This window comes from Heterocephalus glaber, unplaced genomic scaffold, assembly GCF_053883595.1.
Source record: "Heterocephalus glaber isolate CG9 unplaced genomic scaffold, H.glaber_assembly_v1.0 deba00000071, whole genome shotgun sequence".
In the NCBI taxonomy this organism is placed as follows: domain Eukaryota; kingdom Metazoa; phylum Chordata; class Mammalia; order Rodentia; family Bathyergidae; genus Heterocephalus; species Heterocephalus glaber.
Window position 1 is genome coordinate 34,016,595 of NW_028258137.1, and position 20,389 is coordinate 34,036,983.

Below are 20,389 nucleotides of genomic sequence, written 5' to 3' on the forward strand. Positions count from 1 at the left end.
TTCCAACAAATCGTTCTGCCCCTGGATGGCAGAGAAAGAAAGGTACACGTGTGACAAGGGCCCCAGCCTGGCAGATTCTGGGCCAGAACTTCCATCCAGGAGTCGAGACACTGGTTTTATCATTGTTTCTGCTCCAGGGAAAACTAGAGCCACCTGCCAAGGAAAGAAAGCAGTGGGAAGGACTCAGTCACCCAGAGTTTCCCCCTGTGGGCTTCATGGACAGAAGTTTGCACATAATTAGCAACAAAAGGACCTAAGTAAGGAAAGAAAAAAACACTATTTAACCACAGTCAATGAAATTAGATAAAAATTATCTGCTACCATTTATGAAAAGATCTAATGCTGCCCTCTACAATAAAGGCTCTATATGGCTTACAAGATACAGTAAAATTAATTTTATATTGGGCTTCCAGGTGCTGCTAGACTAGCGTGTTTATATAAACAGTCCCAGAGCTTCAAACACGGAGCTGTAAAGGCTGAGTCGCTGCTAGTGGCACGGTGAAGACAAGCTCAGGTCCCTGCATTCTCCCCGGGGCAAGGTCCCATCCAGCTTTATGGCCTCCCGCCCTGTTGGTGTTTTTCCCTAAACAGCCCACCTGACAACGCCTGGCACAGTTGGGAACACAAATGGTGTGATCTATCTCTGCTGTTTTGCTCCACGAATGAAAGGGAATCGGAAATGATTGCCCTTACCTAAAAAGTAGCTGAGGATCATTCCTATATACAGCCAACTCTCTGGATCTGTGGGCTCCATATCCTGGGATTCAACCAACAGCAGATTGAAAACACTTTATAAAAATCAGTCACTAATCCTAGCATTTGGAAAGCTGAGCCAGGAAGGTAATGAGTTCAAGGCCAGCCTGGGCTACCTAGCTAGACCTTGTCTCAAAAAAAAAAAATTTTTTTTTCCGGAAAGTTCTAAAAAGCAAAACTCACATTTGCCCTGCACCACCCTGAATTCTCATAAACAAGTAAGGGTAGAAGTGACTGGCTGTAGCCTTTACATTCACAGCTCCTCAGTCTCTCTCCAGCACTCTCATCCAGAGAGCTGGTCCATTACTGTCCAATGTACGTGCTGGATGGAGCTATGCTGACTGCGTCTCAGTGAACATGGACAGACACTTTTCTTGTCATCATTCTCTAATCAATACAGTCTAACAGCTATTTGTACAATTTGCATTGTGTTAGACCTTAAAAGCAATCTAGAAATGATTTAAGGTAAAGGAGAGGTTACGTGCAAATGTTAGACCGTATTATATGCTAACTTGAGCACCTGCAGATTTTAGTATTTGAAAGTGTCTGGAACCCCTGCCCTGAGGATACTTCAGGCGGACTTCAGAAACAGTCTGGATAAAGGGGCCAGGCTCACTGAAGAGAAGATAGAAATCAGCTCATACTGGCTTGATTAGAAGAAGTCAGGATACGGTGTTAAGAACTGGCTCCTCATGCACCAAAGGTACTGTAGAAGTCACAATTTGGATCTAAAATGGCTTGGAAAGGCTATGTGTTTGGAAGATAGCTGGATCATGAGGTCACTGTTTCCACTGGTAGATTCATCCATGGGTGAGTTCAGAGACTGTGTGTGCTGTTGGGATGTGGTCAATGGAGGTGTGACCTGGAAAGGTGTAGGTCACTTACCTGCTCCATCCCGCCCTCGCTGTTTTCTGGCTGCCATGGTATGAGAAGTTCCTCTGTCCAGGTCTTTCCACCATGCCCTTCCTGCCTTGGAGCCAGCTGACCATGGACTGAACCCCCTAAAAACCATGCCCCATAATAAACCTCTCCTCTTTTAAGTTCTGAGTGTCAGGGATTGTGTCTCAGTGACAAGAAAGTGACTATAACAGTGCAGTTGCACATAACATTTTCCTGTCTGTTTGCATAGAAGTGTGGTCATGGAATGTCACCCATGGAATCTGAGCAGAAGTCCACAGGGACTCTTCAGACCAAGAAGTTGAGGAGCAGGTGTGGCTATGCCATGTGTTAGAGCTGAATTCCTCAGTGTTGCATTGGTGTAAGGAGACTGGGCCTAGTGGGAGATATTTGGTTCACAGAAACAGAGCCATCCTGAACAAATGTAAGTCTTTCTTCAGTGAGTGAGTTCTTGATCTCTCAGGACCGAATCAGTTTTCTTGGGAGCAGATTGTTCTAAAGCAAGCTCTCTTCTCATGTTCTCTCTCTTCTACATCCCCCTGTTTGCCCTCCTGCTTTCTGCCAAAAGTTAAGGCCACACATGGCGCCCAGCCAAAGCAGAACATATACCTGTGCCACGCTCTTGGACTCCGCAGCCTCTGGCACTGGGAGATGAAGTAAACCTCTACTCTTGGTTAATCACCCCATCTCAGGTATTCTGTAATGGCAACAGAAAATGGACTAAGACAGGTGACATCCTTGAAAGTGAGAGGACCTAAGAGAAAGCCAAGAAACTCAGTCTCCTCTCTCTGTCATTTTCACGTGTCCTTAGGAAGAGATTACACATGGATGAGACCCAAATCCAAAGGCCAAGCATTCCAAATGAGCATGCAGGGCAGTGGAGAATGAGTGTGGATTGGGCAGTGGGTGGCGTATGTGCCTGCTGTGCCCACCAGCTTGTGAAAGGGACCTTAATCCATTGCTCCAGTTCCATCACACCCCAGGCAGGCTGAGGGCCAGGCAGACCTCCAACATTAAAACCAGCAAATGTGATCTGGGTCTTGATACCCCCACCCTTTCCCTCCCTCCAAGAGGATTCTGGTGCCAGCACCATATGTTGAAAGGGCCCAAGTACAATCCTATTACCATTGCAGGAGGCATTAAATAATTACATTAATTTACCTAAATATGGAAAAAAATCTTTACAAATCAGGGACACTTGGCAGGTTTTCCGGCTGCACATTTTCTGCTTGGCAAGGCACACTGTCCTGTTGGGTTCCTATTGCTACTTGGAGTGTTTCCTTTAATTGTGGGGCACATGGCTTCTCTTGTTCTGTTTAATTTTCTCAAAGCTGGTTCCACATTTTGGCTACAAACATATTATAGGGAAAAATGCCCACAAAAACTATAGATTGTGCTTGAGTGTCCCCTAAGGGAAAGTGCATAAAAATAGTAATTTCTTGTATGTGAACCTTCCACGAGGCTGTCTTTCACTAGATTGCTTTGCAAAAAAAAAAAGAAAGAAAAAAAAAGCCTAAAAGAGTGGAAAGTAAAAAAAAAAAAAAAAAAAAGCAAGACAGGCAAAAGAAAGAAGGGAATAAAACTGGAGAATAGAAAAGGGATTCTGTGATGCAGTGGGAGGTGGGCTATCTGAGGTCCATTTGCATGTCGATAATGAAAGTAGACTTTTCCTCGGTGGGCTTTTATTGGAAAAGCTCACCAAAGAAAAGTCTGTTTTTTTCACTGTCAACACTTGCGATTAATAGTCTTTGCTCAGCATTTTCACAGTCATTGTTTTCTGAGTCTAAATCAGAGACCCCCATGAGTTGCTGCAGAATTCCAGGGTAGAGTATGGATGATGTACACCTAATACCAACCTCCCTGATTCAGTGGTCTTCCCAAGAAAGCCAGAGAGTAACAGCACCCACATTGGTCCAACTTCAGAGGCTGGAAAAGAGGACCTCTGGACCCTCAAGAGTCCTTGTGACACAGGAAATGCTGGATTCCTTTCCTTGGGCTGAGATCTTCTAGTGGTCTGTGAAGGACCAGGCTTTCTTCTTCTGTTTCTAGTCCATTGCGAACTATTATGGTTTTGATAAAGAAGGTCCACCAAAGGTCTTATGCTCTCATAGGCAGGGCTTTTGGAAGCTGACTTAATCATAGCAGTGATATAGCTGACTTGCTGTTAGGAGGTAAGGTCTGGTTGGAACAACTGGGTCACTAGAGGTGTGGCATGCAAGGATATATCTCACTCCCCATACCCTCCCTTCTCTCTCTGCTTCCTGACCACCATGACATGAGCAAGTTTTCCTCTGAGATGTCCCTCTGCCATCCTGTTTCTGCTTTGCGGCTGGCTGACTATAGATTGAAACCTCTCCTCCTTTAAGTTGTTTTGTCTGGGGTTTTGTGTCCCAGTGACAGGAAAGTGATTAAGACACATACCAATATTTTTTGCACCTCAGCACTTGGATGTCACAGTAGGGTCAGACTGCTAGAAAAATTTCTAGAAGCTTCCTGTTGATTTCTAGCCTTGCCTCCTCATGGACTGAGAACCACAGCAAAGAACACCAAGCTATTCTGGTTCTAGACACAAGGTGAGGAGACGTGACTAAAATGGTCTCCTCAGGGAGGTTGCCCAGGAACTTGCACTGATTGAAAGTAGTTGGCAACAATCATGTCCCTTCTCTGGGCAGAGATTTAAAAGGATGTGCTAGGTGCCATCTAGTTACAATTTCAGTAGTCCTGAAGATGAGCCTTCCCTGCTCCCCAAGTTTGCAAAAGGATCACCTGCCTGGAAGTAAAGTTTGCCACCAATCCTCCACTGTCATGGAGGTCGGTAGGTTGGGAGACCAGGCTTCAGAAATGATCAGGGTCACTCTAGGAGCCTAAATACTTTTCAAAAGTAATGTGTGATGCCTTTTTAAAAATTCATAATATATGGTTAAGATGATTGTGAAAAGATATCAGATTGTGAAAGCAGATAAGCATGAGTCACAAAATCCTCCTATCTCAGCTTTCTGAGTGCTAGGACTATAAGCATGTGTCACTTTGCCTCTCTCTAATTTTTCATTTTAAATTTTGAGTCATTTTTTACTTCCCTACCCAGAAGTGATCCAGGCCCCTTCCCACAAAATGATGTGCAAGTCTGAAGCTGGGGTCTGTTCAGGTCACCAGCTCTAGAAATAGATTTTATGAAACTTAATTTTCCTGACCCCACCCTGTTTCTGCTCATCTCCAGACCATTATATACACTGTGACTTTTTTTCTTCCCTGTCACTAAGTTCTTGTGCTAGCCTGATGTCATGACCTCTACCATCTTGTAGCCGCAGCATCACTGCCTAGAAGCTTGTCAGAAATGCAGAATCTTGGGCTGGGTATTTAGCTCAGTGGTTTCATTGCCTGCCTTGCAAGCACAAGGTCCAGAGTTTGATCCCTGGTACCAAAAAAAGAAAAAAAAAAAGAAAGCAGAATCTCAGGCCCTGCCACTCGCCAAACCTATTTCATCAGATTCCACACATTATGCATATCCTCAGAAGTTTTTCACCACATTGAAACATGGCTCATGCTGCTCTAGGAAGCTGTAACACTCATATGTCACACGTACAGCTCTGCCTCCTTACACACAGGAGATGATACACTCACTCAAGCAGGACCATGGGAGGAAGTTGAATGACAGAAAATCAAAAAGGTGAAGAACAGGGCTAGCAAGTCAGGAACTCACCGCCACTGTCAGGGCTGAGGGGCAAGGAGAATAAGGCACTGGAATCCTGCAAGTCATAGGAGAGAGGTCTCTGACAGGAGCTGTGGGCTGCAGAGAAAGAACAGGGGAATGTAGACTTTTTCAACCCAGGAAAAACAGCTACTCCTGTCTTCCTCTTTCTTCTCCCTCTGTCTGCTGCTATGTGCTTTGGGTTGGAATGTGTCCCTTACATGAAAATCTTAACTGCCAGTAATTCAGAATGGGGCTTTATTTGGAAACAGGGTCATTGCAGAGGTGGTTAGTCAAGATAAATGGGAACAGGGCAGGTTCTTTCTCTGCTATGCAGATGTCTTTATAAAGAGAGGGAAGGCAGAGACACACACACACATATACAAGGAAAAGACAGCCACAGCCACATGAGGACAGAAACAATGACGGGAGTGATGCATTTACAAGCCAAGGATTGTTGGCCAACACCCAGAGCTGGAAGGGTCAAGGTGGGACTGTCCAACAAGTTTCAGAGGGAATGTGGCCCTACTATTACCTTGATGTTGGACTTCTGGTCTCCAGAGTGCTCAGACAATAAATGTCTTATTCTAAGCCACTCAGTTTGTGGTACTGTGTCTTGGCAGCCTTAGGGAACTCACCCAATCTCCCATTGGCTAAATACAGTCAGAAGCCAGAGGAAAAGGGGGCTGAAGTAATTCATGGAAAGTGAAGACCGAATGTGAAGCAGCAAAGGAGGAGTATCTGGGAAACAGGCGCTATAAGAATAGATTGATAGCAGGATATTGGGTTACAAACAAAATAAAGATCTTTTTGAGTTACCAAACCTGGTTTCTGGTTGCTCTTTTCCTGATTATGTGAAAAAAAAAATCCATCTGCTTTCTGCAGTATGTAAGTAGGAGTCAAGCACAGACAGGCACAGGAAACTGAGAGAAAGATCAGGTCCCATAATTTAAGCCCTTTCTCCAGCAATGCCTGAATCCTCTATTCTTGAAATTCACAATCATTGATCCAATAAATCCTCTCTTGGACTTGAGCTACTGTCTCCAAATATCAAAATACAGAGAATGGTAATATATTTTATTTAATTTCACAGCAATGTTAAGCAAGGGTTCTACATCAAGGACTTTTTGGTCAATCTCATTATGAGGAAAAGAAAAGGACTCTTCCCAGAAAGGAAATCTATTTAATATCTCTTCCATGTAAAAGAACTTTATAAATCAAACATCCCCAACACCATCCTACATGTCCAACAAAAATGTATTAGTCAAATGGATTTTCTACATCTATACAATGAAATGCTATATAGCAAAAAGTTATGACATGAGATGATAGTTTCCAAATGTCTTCTGGAGGGGCCCAGGTTTGTCTCAGAAGCTCTCAGGGACAGAGAGTTGTGAGTGAGGACACTGAGCTACACATATCATAATACTGATTTAACCAGAGCACTTCTATTTTGACCTATTTTTATCTAGGTTGCAGGAACCGTTTACCTTTTGTCTCTCAAGGGTCACCCTGGGGAGGAATACGATTTGATAAAGAGCAGAGGATGATCTAAGAATGACTGGCTAACAGAAGACTCACGTTCATGTAAACTGAACCACATAGATTTAAGAGGCAAGTGCAGTGAAGAAAGAACTTGAGCTGCGGAAAGAAAGACAAGGCATGGTGCTACCAGCAGGAAATATGCATACACAGGTCTCTGCTGGGCTGTAATTTCTCTGTCCGTAAAGGCCAAAGGCACTATAGTTTTCATGAGCACTCCAGTGTTTTTTAGGACTATGCCAAACCCTACCTGATATCAGAAGAAATTTCCAAAGCTAGCTACACTCATTTGCCTGCATATCCAGTCTTAACTTCTATTTTCCCTTTGTATTTTCAGCTTTTTTCCTAGACATGAGCCACGTATTCAGATAGAAATAGACTATAAGGCAAGTATATGACTAGAAATAGACTATGACAAACACAATACTTGATTTGATCATCTGAACAACTTTATGAGGTACATTTCATACTATTTCCTCATTTTCCATAGGAGGAAATTGAAGCTCAGATGGGGTAAGCAATTTGCCTGAGGTCACACAGTAAATGTCAGAACCAGAATTTGAAGTCACGACAAACTTTTGGTCTTTTTTTTTTTTTTTTTTTAGTACTGGGGATTGAACTCGGGTCCTTGTGCTTGCGCAGCAGGCGGTGAAACCACTGAGCTAAATCCCCGGCCCTACAAACTTTTGGTCTTAATGCCTATGAGTTATAGACCCAAAGATAGACTTAGACATCTTTTGAGACTCAAATTTAATACAATTTAAGGATTTAAATAGCTATAGGTGATATGTATTACAAGCTACATATATGTATACATATATACATATATATTTAGAGAGAGGGAATAAATAGCTTGTAATTTTATGGAGAGGCAAGTGGGGAGAGATAGTAGTCTACAGAGTTGACTTGCTCATTCCTCATAAAAACAAACTCAGAGGACATGACACAGTCAAGGTCGTAGAGTTAGTTGATATCCAATCCCCATGAAAGCCCAGGATTTTAAAGTGAAGATTAGTTGTCTTTAATGTTACAATTGCTACTTCAGGCAGTACCCCCAGGATGTACTTGCTGTGCTTCCTGAGGTCTTGAAGAAAGGAGGGAAAAAACTAGAATTGCCAGTGCACTTCTGCTCTGCCTAATGAAGCCATCCGATTTACCAGATGTATGAAATTGAAACAAATCTGACATACAACCAGTTAATCCTTCATGTTCTTCGTGGCAGCCTCGGGAACAGCAGGAGGACAGTTCCCCAGCCTGCAGTGGTGTCACAGATCACAACGGAAGCATATTGTCATCATATTAATTTTCCAATGCTCATACCCCAACCACAAAATCCTGAGAGAATGAGTGTCAAATACACTTAATAATTGCATAATTATGACATCTGTTACTCTCCAGCACCTCTTAGTGGAAAATTAACTGAAGAAATAGCAGGTTCAAAGATGTGTTAACACTCTGATAGCAGATTTAATTGAAATATGACGAGGGAGGATAATGGAGATTAAATTAAGCTCTCAGATAATCATCTGACACAAAGATAATTGAGCCAGCCTCTGCCACGTTGATGAACGCTTCGGAGATGCTGTGCGGGGTGGCATTTCACATATCTTATCCTTCAGGCAAAATGGAATTCTGCCCCCCCTCTCCCTTCCTCTCCCTCCCTTGTCATTCAACATTTGTATCCTCCAAATCGATAATGTGAACAGCAGCATAATTGGAAATAAAAGATGACCTGAAATCCACAGGAAATTTGGTTGAGGCAAATGGAAGAAATACAGTTGCATCCTAGAAACAGGGTAGGTTTGCATGAGATGTGCCCCCACCCTGTGCTCTCACCAAGCACCTCTGTCCTCAACAGAGAAGAGTTTACCTGCATGAGATGGGTGGATGGCCCTTATAGACACCAAGAATGGGGGATTCCTTTGCTCTCCCCTCCAACTATCATGTTGTACTTCCTCCTCTGTCAAGGGGCCAATCTCTGTAGGTCAAGCCAGGAAAGCAGTGAGTGGCAAGGAGCTGGTACCCAGTACTGAAGGGCAGGGCATGGAGTAACCCAGAAACACCTACTGCTGGCTGTTCGTGACCCTTTGCAGTGTGTGTGGGGGGGAGGGAGATGGCCTATGAGGAGCAGTTGAAAGCAGGAAGCAGGAAACAGTCCTAGTACTGTCCTTAGAAATGTCACCACCCAGCAGTCCTGGAGAGCCTTTCCCTGTTTCTCTTCCTCAGGCTAACACTTCCCTGTCCCACGGCTGTGAGAGGAAAGCTAGAGGGGAGAACAACATGGGACAGTCTTCTCTCCTCACACTCCACCAGCCACCCACCTACTGAGAATTTCAGAGTTGGAATCTTGGACCAATGTGAGTGATATGCTCTACCCATGGGGTCAAATCCTCTTTACCTTTCCTCTTAAGCAGCTCCTTAACTTTTCTCTCTTATTTTTCTCCTCTTGGTGGAGATCTGTGGAATTCCCCAAGTATCTTTTCCAATCACTGGATATAGGCAATATATTTCATCTTATCAGACCCCTAGCTAATCTATGATGACAGACTTTGGAAGATGGGTTTGCCTCATCCATCCCACAACTTCTGTCCCATACTGTTAATTTATTGAAGCATAAAAGAACAGGGCATCCCATGAGAAGTGGACTTAAAGGATTGTTTTAATCATCCTCCTGCAAGCCAGGTAATAGAGCACCAGAATTTCCTTTCAAAGAGAAGATTCTTGACCCTCCTCTGACCTTTCTTTTTATCTGAAGAAAGGATGTGTGGGGCCCATAAATCATCTGAATACACTCCCTCCACCTTGTCTTATGTTGCTACTGACATTGGACTTCTATAAAGAAGGGACTTTGACTAGAGAAAATACTAGAAACCTGAATGTATTTACAATAGTGACATGTTTGGGGTTTTTTTCCCACCCTCTTAAAAATTTCTACAGCTCCTTCGAGGAGTTAATTATTTTTTAAATTGTGTATCATTTTATCTTCTCAGGAAAACTACACAATCAATGATATGTTTTGCTAAGTACGTAAATCCTTTTTACATATTTCAAAATAATATCTAATTAAAATGTCAAGGTTATAGCTCATGTGGCTGGAGTGGACAGGACTTCACTCCCTCCCTCAGCCTCTCAAAGTAACATTTAAAATATGTCCTATAATTAGGAGCAATTATAAATTCCAATTAAAAAGAAACCCATACAGTTCTGAAGATATTTTCTTTGAAGTTTCTTGCTTTAATTTATGTGCTTGTTACATCAAGTTGTCTGTTTCCTCGGATATGTTTCTAAACAGAAAAGGCTTCCAAAACCACAAAGAGAAAAGCAGACCAAATCTGTGGAAAGTAGAAAAGTTCATTAAAGAGGGTTATTACATCTATAACTTCTGGAGTTGGTGTTCATTGATTAAAGATTACACATCATTCTTCGTACTACTCAGATTGGGATTTTTAATTAGGATGTCATTATTACACAGATATACTGAATGGCAAATTGATTTCTGAGACCTTTTGAAATAATAGCACTACTTCTGCAAAATGAAAATCATAATAGATTATTGACTTCTTCAGGAGTCTTGATCCAAGGTCACCTCCCCAATGTCAACATTTTCAATATTTTTAGTTTCATGCAAAGAGACACTCATAATTAGGCTTATATTAAAAGTTTGTGCATATTGACTCTGTGTTATTAATGCCGATGGCATTACATTGATTACCCTTGAATTATAACAGTAGCGACATTGCTTGTTACCGAATTGTTTACATACCATATACCCTTTGTCTCTTGCTTTTGTTTAATTTAAAAAGTGTTCGCATTCATTATGAGCAATGTGCTTAATTCACAAGATCAGAAGGTCATCAACTTTCTTAATTCATAGGGTCCACTCCATTAGTATCTTGGGGATTTTTTTCAGTGTTTTAGCCCAAAAGAATTACCTAACACTCCCTTTTATTATGTATCCAGGTCAAAACAACTCAAGAAGTATTTGTGTCCTAATAATTTAGTTGACACTTTTTTAAATTACACATAAATTGACAGAAAAAATTTTTTTGTTTATTTTCTGATACCCACAATTACTTCCTAGTAGAATTCTGTGTCTATTGGGCTTTGCAGACCTTCTTGAGTTTAGAATCAGATTAAGCCCACCACCTTCATTTCCTGCTCCACATGGATTTTCACATGGTTCTTGTTTTTAAAACACGGTGGGCATTGAAAATTCAGTTGCACAAAGATAGGATGTCATCAAAAGAAATGTAATGTAATCTAATATTGAAACTATGGACTACTTCAACCAAGCTGTTTTAACAGAATCCAACCAATGTTATTATGTTTTTCTCAAAAATTAAAAATAAACGGGCCAGGGATTTAGCTCAGTGGTTTTGCCCCTGCTGCTTAAACTCAAGGACCCAAGTTCGATCCTCGGTACTAAAAAAATAAAATAAAATAAAATAAACAGCACTGATATGAATTTATTGTATCACTCTGGGTACCTTCGTATGCCATTTGTGAATCATGGCACTTGACTTCAGTTTTTAGATGTCGTAGAATATATCTTGTCCACTTCTGCATGTTCAGGACCAGTACAGTGACTAATGAACTCAATAGACAACACTTAAAGAATAGTCCATCTTGTTACCACTTTTCTTGTATAGATCATTTTAACTGAAAATAGTACAATTTGATAGCATGGATCCAATATACATACACAGGTGTGGACAACACATGAGAATGAATTTTTCTCACACATTTTAGGAGCTTAGGTAGAGGAAGTTAGTGAAGAGTCATCTCTATATGAAACAGTTCACAAATACTTCTTTGTGAAGAAAGGTCTAAGCTGCCTAGATTTTCTCTAAAACTAACAAAATGCCTAAAGGGGCCCATGAATTTTTCCCTCCCTACCCTACTGGAGGCACACATAGAAATGAGGGCTTGGACCATAATTCCTTGAACCACCTGCTCTTATCCAGATGTGGAGGGAGGGTCACATGTTCAGGAATGACGGCTTCCTCACCACCCTGAATGGTGGCCTTTCCTTGTCCATCTCCATTGATACCCTCTATCCAAGTGTATCCAAAGAACTATATTTCACACAATGTAGCAGTGGCTGAAAAAGGATATCCAGTGGTATGCATACACAATGGAATATCACTCATCCTTAAAGAGGAACAGTATGCTGGTCCAGCTATACCATGATCCTAAGTGAAAGAAGCCAGATACAAAAGGCCATATGCATGACACTATTGAGAGGATAGGTCTAGAATAAGCAAGTTCAATGGAAACAAAGTAGAGCAGGGGTGACCAGGAGCTGAAGTGAAATTAGATTGGGAGTTCTTGCTTAATAAATACAGACTTCCTGTTTGAAATGATGAAAAATGAACTGGAAATGCAGTTCATCATGATAATGATTGTACAGTTTCGTAAATGTGCTACTGTGTTTTGAATGTATCCCCAGAAGTTTATGTGTTGGAAATTTGATACCCAAATATATATGTTAATTGTACTAGGAGGTGGGGCCTTGGGTGGGAATTAAGATTAATTATCTAAGGGGTTCGCCTTGAGATTGTGAGGTTGAGGCTCCCATATCACATTACTGGCTTCCTAAGAGGAAGAGAAACCCCAACTGACATTCCAGCTCTGCCTGGTCATGCGATGCCCTCTGCTCTGTTAGGAGATACCAAGAGGGCACTTGCCAGGTGCCAGCCCTCAGAACCATGGGTCAAATAAATTTTAAATTATCAAATCTGTGCCATTAAGTTACAGCACCAGAAAACAGACTAAAACATGTACTTAAGGCCTCAGAATTGTGTGCTTAAAATGGTGAAAATTGTAAATTTTACATTACATTTACCCCCACACAGACACAACAATGTCTACTCTGAAGAGATTTGTTTAAAAGGATAACATCAGTAAATTCCGGTTAGAAACATAAGGATACCCCAGCCCCAAACACCCCCTAAGCCATGAAATCCTAAGTTAGATCACAATCGGGACAAATTCTTTCTGAAAAACAGACTAGATAGTAAGGATTTTAGGCTTTACAGACCATCTGGTCCTGAATTTAACTATTCAGCTATGCCCCTGAATCACAGAACTACGGAAGTTATAGCAAGTATAGGAAATATGCAAATAAATGAGCATTGGTAATTTCTCAACAAATCTTTCTTTATGGACACTGAATTTGATATTTACATAATTCTCACATAACACAAAATATTGTGCTTTTTTGATCTTTTAAACCTGTTAAAAATGTCAAAACCATTATTAGTTAATGGATCTTATAAAAACAGGCAGCAGCTCAGATTTGGCCTCTGGGTCATAGTTTGTTGATCCCTAAGCTAGAGCCCCAAATCAATGATGAAGCAATACCTTACTGACATCCTGAGGGATTTTCCCCAATATTAGAGACAATGTAGTGGGAGAATGTGGGAGTCACTGGCTCAGGTGGCAGAAGCCATTTCCCCTTCCCAAGAGTTCATGCTTGGACCAACACAGGCTCCCAGGGCTAGACCCCTGCCCCATCAATCCAAGGAGAAAATCCATTTGATTCAGCACAGGATATTAATAATGCCTTCTAACATCTTTTATAAAATCATTTTTACTGAAACAGGCACTTCAAATAAAGTGAAAAGCATAAGGAAAAAAGATGACAAAAGTGATCATGTTGGAATTTAGGAAGGGCAACTTTTGGGAAAGGGAATTTCTAATGCTGCTAAAATAAAATAATAGGATTGCTTCAAAAATCAGAAATGGAAGATTTTCTGAAAAGGAAATCTAGGGGTAAAGATAAAATGGGCTTCCCAAAACTGCTCAAATAGCATGATTCAAGCAGCTACTTCATACATCTATATCTAGATTTGTTGAGTGAATAGAGTTTGAGTCAACAAATTTTATTGGAAATCTACTTTGAGTGAAGCATCGGGACCCAAATTCTTGAAAAATTTATACTTTGATGGACTTTTGAAGAGAAGGTGTCGGCTTTGGTTTTGTTTTGGAAGGAGGGGGTTTTAGGAAAAAAATTGGTAGTCATTTATACATACCAATTATCTTAATTTCCATTTATGGGAACTTAGTTCTTATCATGGCTGTTCCTGTCACCCATAAAGTTTTATACTAGCTGTTGATATTTGGAAATAGAGTGTCTTAGTTACTTTTTTGTTGCTGAAACAAAATACCCGACACCCAAAATTAAAGGAGGAAAGGTTTATTTTGGCTCAGTTTGTAGAGGTTTCAGTTTATAGTTGGCTGCCTCCATGGCAGAGTGGCATGGCAGAGAAGAAACAGTTCATAGCAGGCAGAAGGCAGGAAGGCAGCAAAGTAGTGAAGTATCAAGGAAGGAAGCAGCAAATCATGGCAGCAGCCTTCTTTCTACCCATTATAGTCTATCCAGGCTGCCTGCCCTTAGGGCGGGGAGAACTCACACCGAAGGTGGACCTTCCCATTATCCATACCCAGAACTATGCCAAACCAATCAGTGGACTAATTTAGTAATCACACACCCTTGATCCCAGCATCACACACTCTAGATCAGGCACCTCTGAAAAGCCCCACCTATGACCATGTGAGGCTTTAGGGGAACATCTAGATACAAGCCATAATATAAAAGTCTCTTGTTAGTGACACCAACACCACCCTCCAGTCAGTGGACGATTGCACAATAGGTAGCAATCTCTGGGTCCATGTGTCTGTAGCTCTTCTTTGGTGATCAGAGGCTTGGGGCTGTTGAAGGACAGAGAATCAGAGGTCTATAGGCTGTGCTGCTTTCATGTATTCTGGCTTCTTTTCTAATTCTTAATATGTCTTTCTTTAATTCTGATTCCTCCTCCTATTTTTGCATTGTAAGTTTCCATGTCAGCTCATGGTGCCATTTTGTCAACATGTTAAACAATAATAGTTCATGGCTGCCTCTAAATAATTTAAATATTTGGTTACAATGAAGATGGCTATAGCCCACATGTCTAGCTGAGCTCAGAAAGAGCTTCCTTTATTAGTTCTAACTTTATTTCTCATAAAATAAGAGGCCATTTGAGTAAAATGATAGTTGGAAAAAAATTTTAAACAGAACCAGCAAATAAACATGGTCTTTATGAGTTGTAACTTAATCCCCAGATGATGTCATGTTTCATGTTTCAACTGCCAGAAAATGCCTGACATCTATATATCAGGCAGATTTATGGAGACTTTGGAGTAAGAGTTAAGAGGATCCCTTAAATAAGGATAGTGTGTTGGTCTGGGGGTAATTTGGAGCCTCTGTTACTCATAGATTGAAATGTGAACAATTGGATAAATTATAGGAATATGCCTTTTCACTTAATGTTTTTTATGCTCAAAAAGTCTTCAGATCTGGGAGATGGGTGCATGAGAGGAGTGGGGGGTGGGATTCAAACATGATGTCTTTTGCCTCCAGTTGGTCATTGGTGTTTCTCTAGCCATACTGGAGAGAAAAGGAAAGATCCTGCATCACCAAACTCAGAATTATAAGCCATACACAGGCTCTCTCTGTGCCCATGTGTCTCACAGTGCCAATATACTTCTGCTGGCTACAGAAGGTACCAACGGCATGGCACCTTGGCCATTTCCTTTCAAGAACTTTCTGTTTGATCTGCCTTATTTCAGGAGTTATCCCAAAAGGAAGAGTTCTCCAAATGTAAACCCCTCTTCATGTAATACAAGTTGGGAGATAATTACTTCAGAAAAATGATTTTGAAATAGTCCTAGAAAAAGCTGGCTCAATTAGTTTCATTGTGCATTGCCTATAGATTTGTATTCAAGTTTGTCTTAGGTCTACTCCATCCACTCTTACTAATGAGTCAGAGTAAGTTACACAGTTGATGCAATAACTCTACATTTCTGAAGCTTAACACAATAAAATTTTATCTGCGGCTTAGATTGTAGTCCTATTGGATCCTTAAAAAGTGGAAGTCTACATGGTGATTCTGATAACTAGTGTTTGTCTGAATGGTGACTTTGTCACCTGCCAGGACGTGGAGTATGCTGTGATCTGCTTTCACCTAAGAAATGAGGAGCAGAGAGAGAAGCTAGAACTTCTGGAAGGCTTAGTAGATCATTGTCCAGTCTCAGTCACATAGCTCCACTTAATTACAAAGTATACTGGGAAGTGTCATGTTTACCTGTGATCCCAAAAAGACAACTAGTTTCCAACCTCCATCTTGACACAGAAACTGCAGAACTACACTATTGAATAGCTGCTGGGATTTCCTCAGAGAAAAAGGACTTGAAGTAACACTGAAGCAGGTTTTTGTGCATTTACATTTCATTGTTGAAAACAAGTTTAATTTCACTCAGCCTTCACCCCAGTCCTATGAGAAAGAAAATTTTATAGTCTTTCCTTTTACACAGGAGCAGGGACATGTCTGTGGCCTAGGTCACAAAAAACAAATTTTACATTTTTTTTTCAGTACCAGGGATCAAACTCAGGACTTTGTGCTTGCCCGGCAGGAGTGATGCCACTGAGCTATATTCCCAGTCTTTCAGAAAACAAATTTGAAGTGAGAGAATTTGAATCAGAACTTATGTATTCCAGCGTTAGATTCCCAGTTTTTTACTACTGCACTTAAATTATAGAGGTGTTTATGTGGGTTGGGGTTGGGAAGGGTAGGTTATCTCATCAAGAGAGTTAAGGACTAGTTGGAGTTGGAATATTATTTCTGGTGCTATATAGGGTTGGTAAAGTCTTATGCATATGATTTTTGAAATTAATTCAGTTCTCTGCTTTAAGGCTAAAAACTAGTCTGATCCAGCAATCAACACCATGCGCACCTTTGTTTTTCCCTTTTCTCTTTAAAAAATTAAAACATAACTTATCATGTTATGTTAATGTAAAAATATTCATGGTTATGACAACAGCCAAAATTACAGGTGAAAATCTCTCCTGCACTCCCACAAGTGAAAGGCAGCTCAGAATGAATGAAAAGCAGCTGAAAGAGAACTGGAATATTTGAGAGGGTTAAGGTTAGAATCCCTGTATGTGTTGATCTCCACCACTAGTACAATCCGAACAAAATGTTTTCATCCTTCATGCCAAAGAAAGAGGAGAGCTCAAACCCCTGTGCTCCAGATATGCAGCTCCAAAGAAGTGTTTCTAAGCTTCATAATAGATTTCAAAGAGGTTTGTGGAAATGTTTCATTAATTCTTACAAAGAAATCCTTTTTTCTTAATTTTTTCATTAGCTTCAGACATTTACTTGCAATTACATTTGTTCAGTGAATACAATGACAGAAATTAATAATTCATAGCTCTTGTCAGGGAAAATTTTAAAAAGGACAGTTGTTCAATCAAATACAACTTTAAATGCACAATTTTTATTTAAATAAGATGTAAAAAATAAATAATTGGGATGGTTATTGTACTTTTGAGAAACCTCCACTTTTCCAAATTATATCCATGCTATACCCAGTGACATGAAATCTTGGGTTGCTTAGAACACATCATGAAAACAACAAGTTCAGATCTGATGATCTGAAAGGAGAGAAACAACACAACCTTAGTATGTACAACATCACCCGGATCTCCTGGGGTCTTAGGCTGAGTGGCAGAAAATCCTAGCAGCCTCAAACTGAAGGAGACAAAAAGATGATGCCTTCCTAACAACTTTTTCTCTGACAATCAGAAAAATTAAGGTTCAGAGAAAGGCAGTGGAGATTTTCAAATTCCCACAGTGAGCACCACAAATGAGCCTGGAGCACGGGTCCCCTGACCCCCAACCTAAGCTCTCTGATCTGTGAGAGCATCCCTGTCATCCCATGAGCTCCTGCCAAGTAGCTATTAATGATGATCTGAGGTACTATAGTCAGCCCAACCTTTCATCCTAACCATCTAACTGCTTATCTGAAATTCTACCATTAAAGATTGCTTGCTTCAGATGGTGAAGTCTTTTTGTAAAATCATGTTTCCCTTGTTGCAATCAAAGTATCCATTTCTAGAAACCAACTTAGGTGAAAGAGGAGGCAGGAAACAAAGCTAAGGCCTACCAGAAGTCGGATGATGAGGAGAGCCATGAGAGTACTCCGATTGGCTTCTCAGACAGTGGATGAGGTGGATATTCTAGCCCTCTCTTCCTCTCCCTCCCTACTCTTACCTGTGAGTATTAAGAGGCAGTCTGCAAAATCCATTCTACCTTTTTGTTGATCCAGTTTAAAAGATGACAGTGGAGCCTGCCTTAAAAGCAAAGAAAAATAAAGCCCAAGAAATTTCCTAGAAATAGGTCATTAATAGGAGGCTGCCTGCGAAGGGCAGTTGACATCATGGCTAAGAATCAAATGTCTCCAGGGCTGAATCTTGATTCAATCAGTTATAAGTTCTGTGCTGTGGAAAAATCATTACTTACGTCTTGGAATCCTCCTTTTTTTATTTGGAAAATAGGTAGGGATGTATCAGATAGTTGTGCTATGAAAAAGTGCCCAAAACTCGGGGGTTTAAAACACCAGTGATTTATTCTTATGCCTCTAAGAATTGACTGTGAAGGTTACCTTCTCACTTAAGCCTGAGGGTTGGAAGGGTGACTCTGCTAAACACGTCTCTCATTCTTCTAGGTCCAGCAGAAGAGCTGGTTCTTCCCAAAGTGAGGGCAGAGATGTAGGGAGGCAGGAGGAAGCACACGTGCCTGGCACTGTGCATGTACAACTATATATCATGGGCCAAAACAAAGTCATAAGCAGGCTCAAAGTCAAGGAATAAGGAAGGAACTTTTGCTCAAATGAGGTTGTGGCAAGAGTGTGGATAAAGTGAGGTGTGAAGAATGAGGCCACAAAATGCAATTTATAGTAAGGGATAATAGAAAGTACTTTCTCCTTGCACTGTTGTAAACAGTATGTATAAAGTACCTAGGGCTAGCTATGCCCTCTTAGAGTAGCAGAGTGCCTAGAGGTGGGGATGCTTTGATGAGGTAATAATGATGGTTTTGAGGCAAAGAATTCCCCTCTTTGCTTTGAGCAGCTGTTAAAGAAGGTGTCTCCTGGAGGTGAGGAAATGTGTGGTCTTCCTGGATGGATCAATTTCCTGCTTCCAAGTACAGTATTGACCCTCATCTCACACACCAAAAGAAACAAATGGATTTGATTAGCAAATACTTTCATCTACATCCTAATTGAAGTCTCTGGGACTTCCTCGTTTTGGAAAATCCCATTTTAATGCACAACACATCAGGTAGCCAAAAGAATTTCCTTTCCTATCAGCTTCCCTGCCTCTCCCAAAATAGGGAGTTTATCCACCATATTCTTTCTGGCCCCAACAAGCTGATCCTAGACCAAGGCATTCATGCTCTGGGCTGGAAGATTCTGCTGCTGTTTTTGATTTTTATCATGACTCGTTTAATTCCAGTGCACTTAAAACAGGGGTACAGGACAGACCCTGTTGATGCCCAGCTCCAGATGTCCTCCCATCATGAAGCTCTCTACTCCTTGCCAGGAACCCTGAAATGCAAAGCCCATTTCTCCCTGGTAGAAGCAGCTGAACTGAAGAGACAACCATTTGGCCATCTGAAAGCTCTGACCAGTTGGCACATTGCTGTCTCCAAATGAGCCAGCAGGAAACGTAGTTTCCTAAAACTTGGTTTTAAAGCACTTAGAACAGGAAACCATTTCCCATGCATGTTAGATCTCTCTAATGACTGACTAACTAGAAACAGGCTATCTTAATACTCTGCCCCAAGCCATTACAAATGGCTTTCTTTCCAGACTTCATTAGAATATTTACTGCGATTTGGATAGAAGACTTTTGACACTGCAGTCATAAAATTTACAGGGGACCTTTTTTTTCTTTTCAGACTGAGAAGGGACTTGGAAGAAGTGGGGAAAGCCCACAGCTGCCTCAACTACCAATCTCATTCATTAGTGGTCTTGGTGTCTCATGACCTTTAGTTAAGAGAATAAACATCCCTGTGGTAGTCCAATAAATTGCCTTCAGAAAAAAACAACTAGATCTCTTTTTTTGTCAACTCCTTCAAATATATGTAGCAAGAAAGAGAAATTTTACAAAGTATTCCTTTCCTTATGTTAGAGTTATGTTTCTGAATCTTCACAGTCATGGGAATGGGCATGATCATTTCCCTGTTTCACCTTTGAGAAAACTGAGGTCAGAGGTTTCTAAAAGCCACACAGCTAGCAATTGGCAGAGGCTGGGACTGGAATCAAAGTGTGGTTGCAACACTGCTCCTTTCTTATTTGCGTCACTACTTATCTTCAACAAACACACCCAATCTACATAGGCAGTAGCTATTCTGTGGAAAGGAAACTTGGACTCACTTTCCCTGATTTTAAATAGCATCTTTCTATTCCCATTGTAAAAGTGATCATCCAGAGCTCCAACAAAACTGAGGCTGAATCTTCAATCAGGAAAATGTCACTGCAGACAATGAGGTTGCATTGTTTGCAATAGTATATTATTCAGTTATATATATTCAGTTGTTCTCGCAGTGGCTTAGTGGTGACAACCGCCAGGAAAAAAAGACAGCAGGGTGGAGGGATAGAGAGTTCTATCTATAAAGGAGGGCCTTC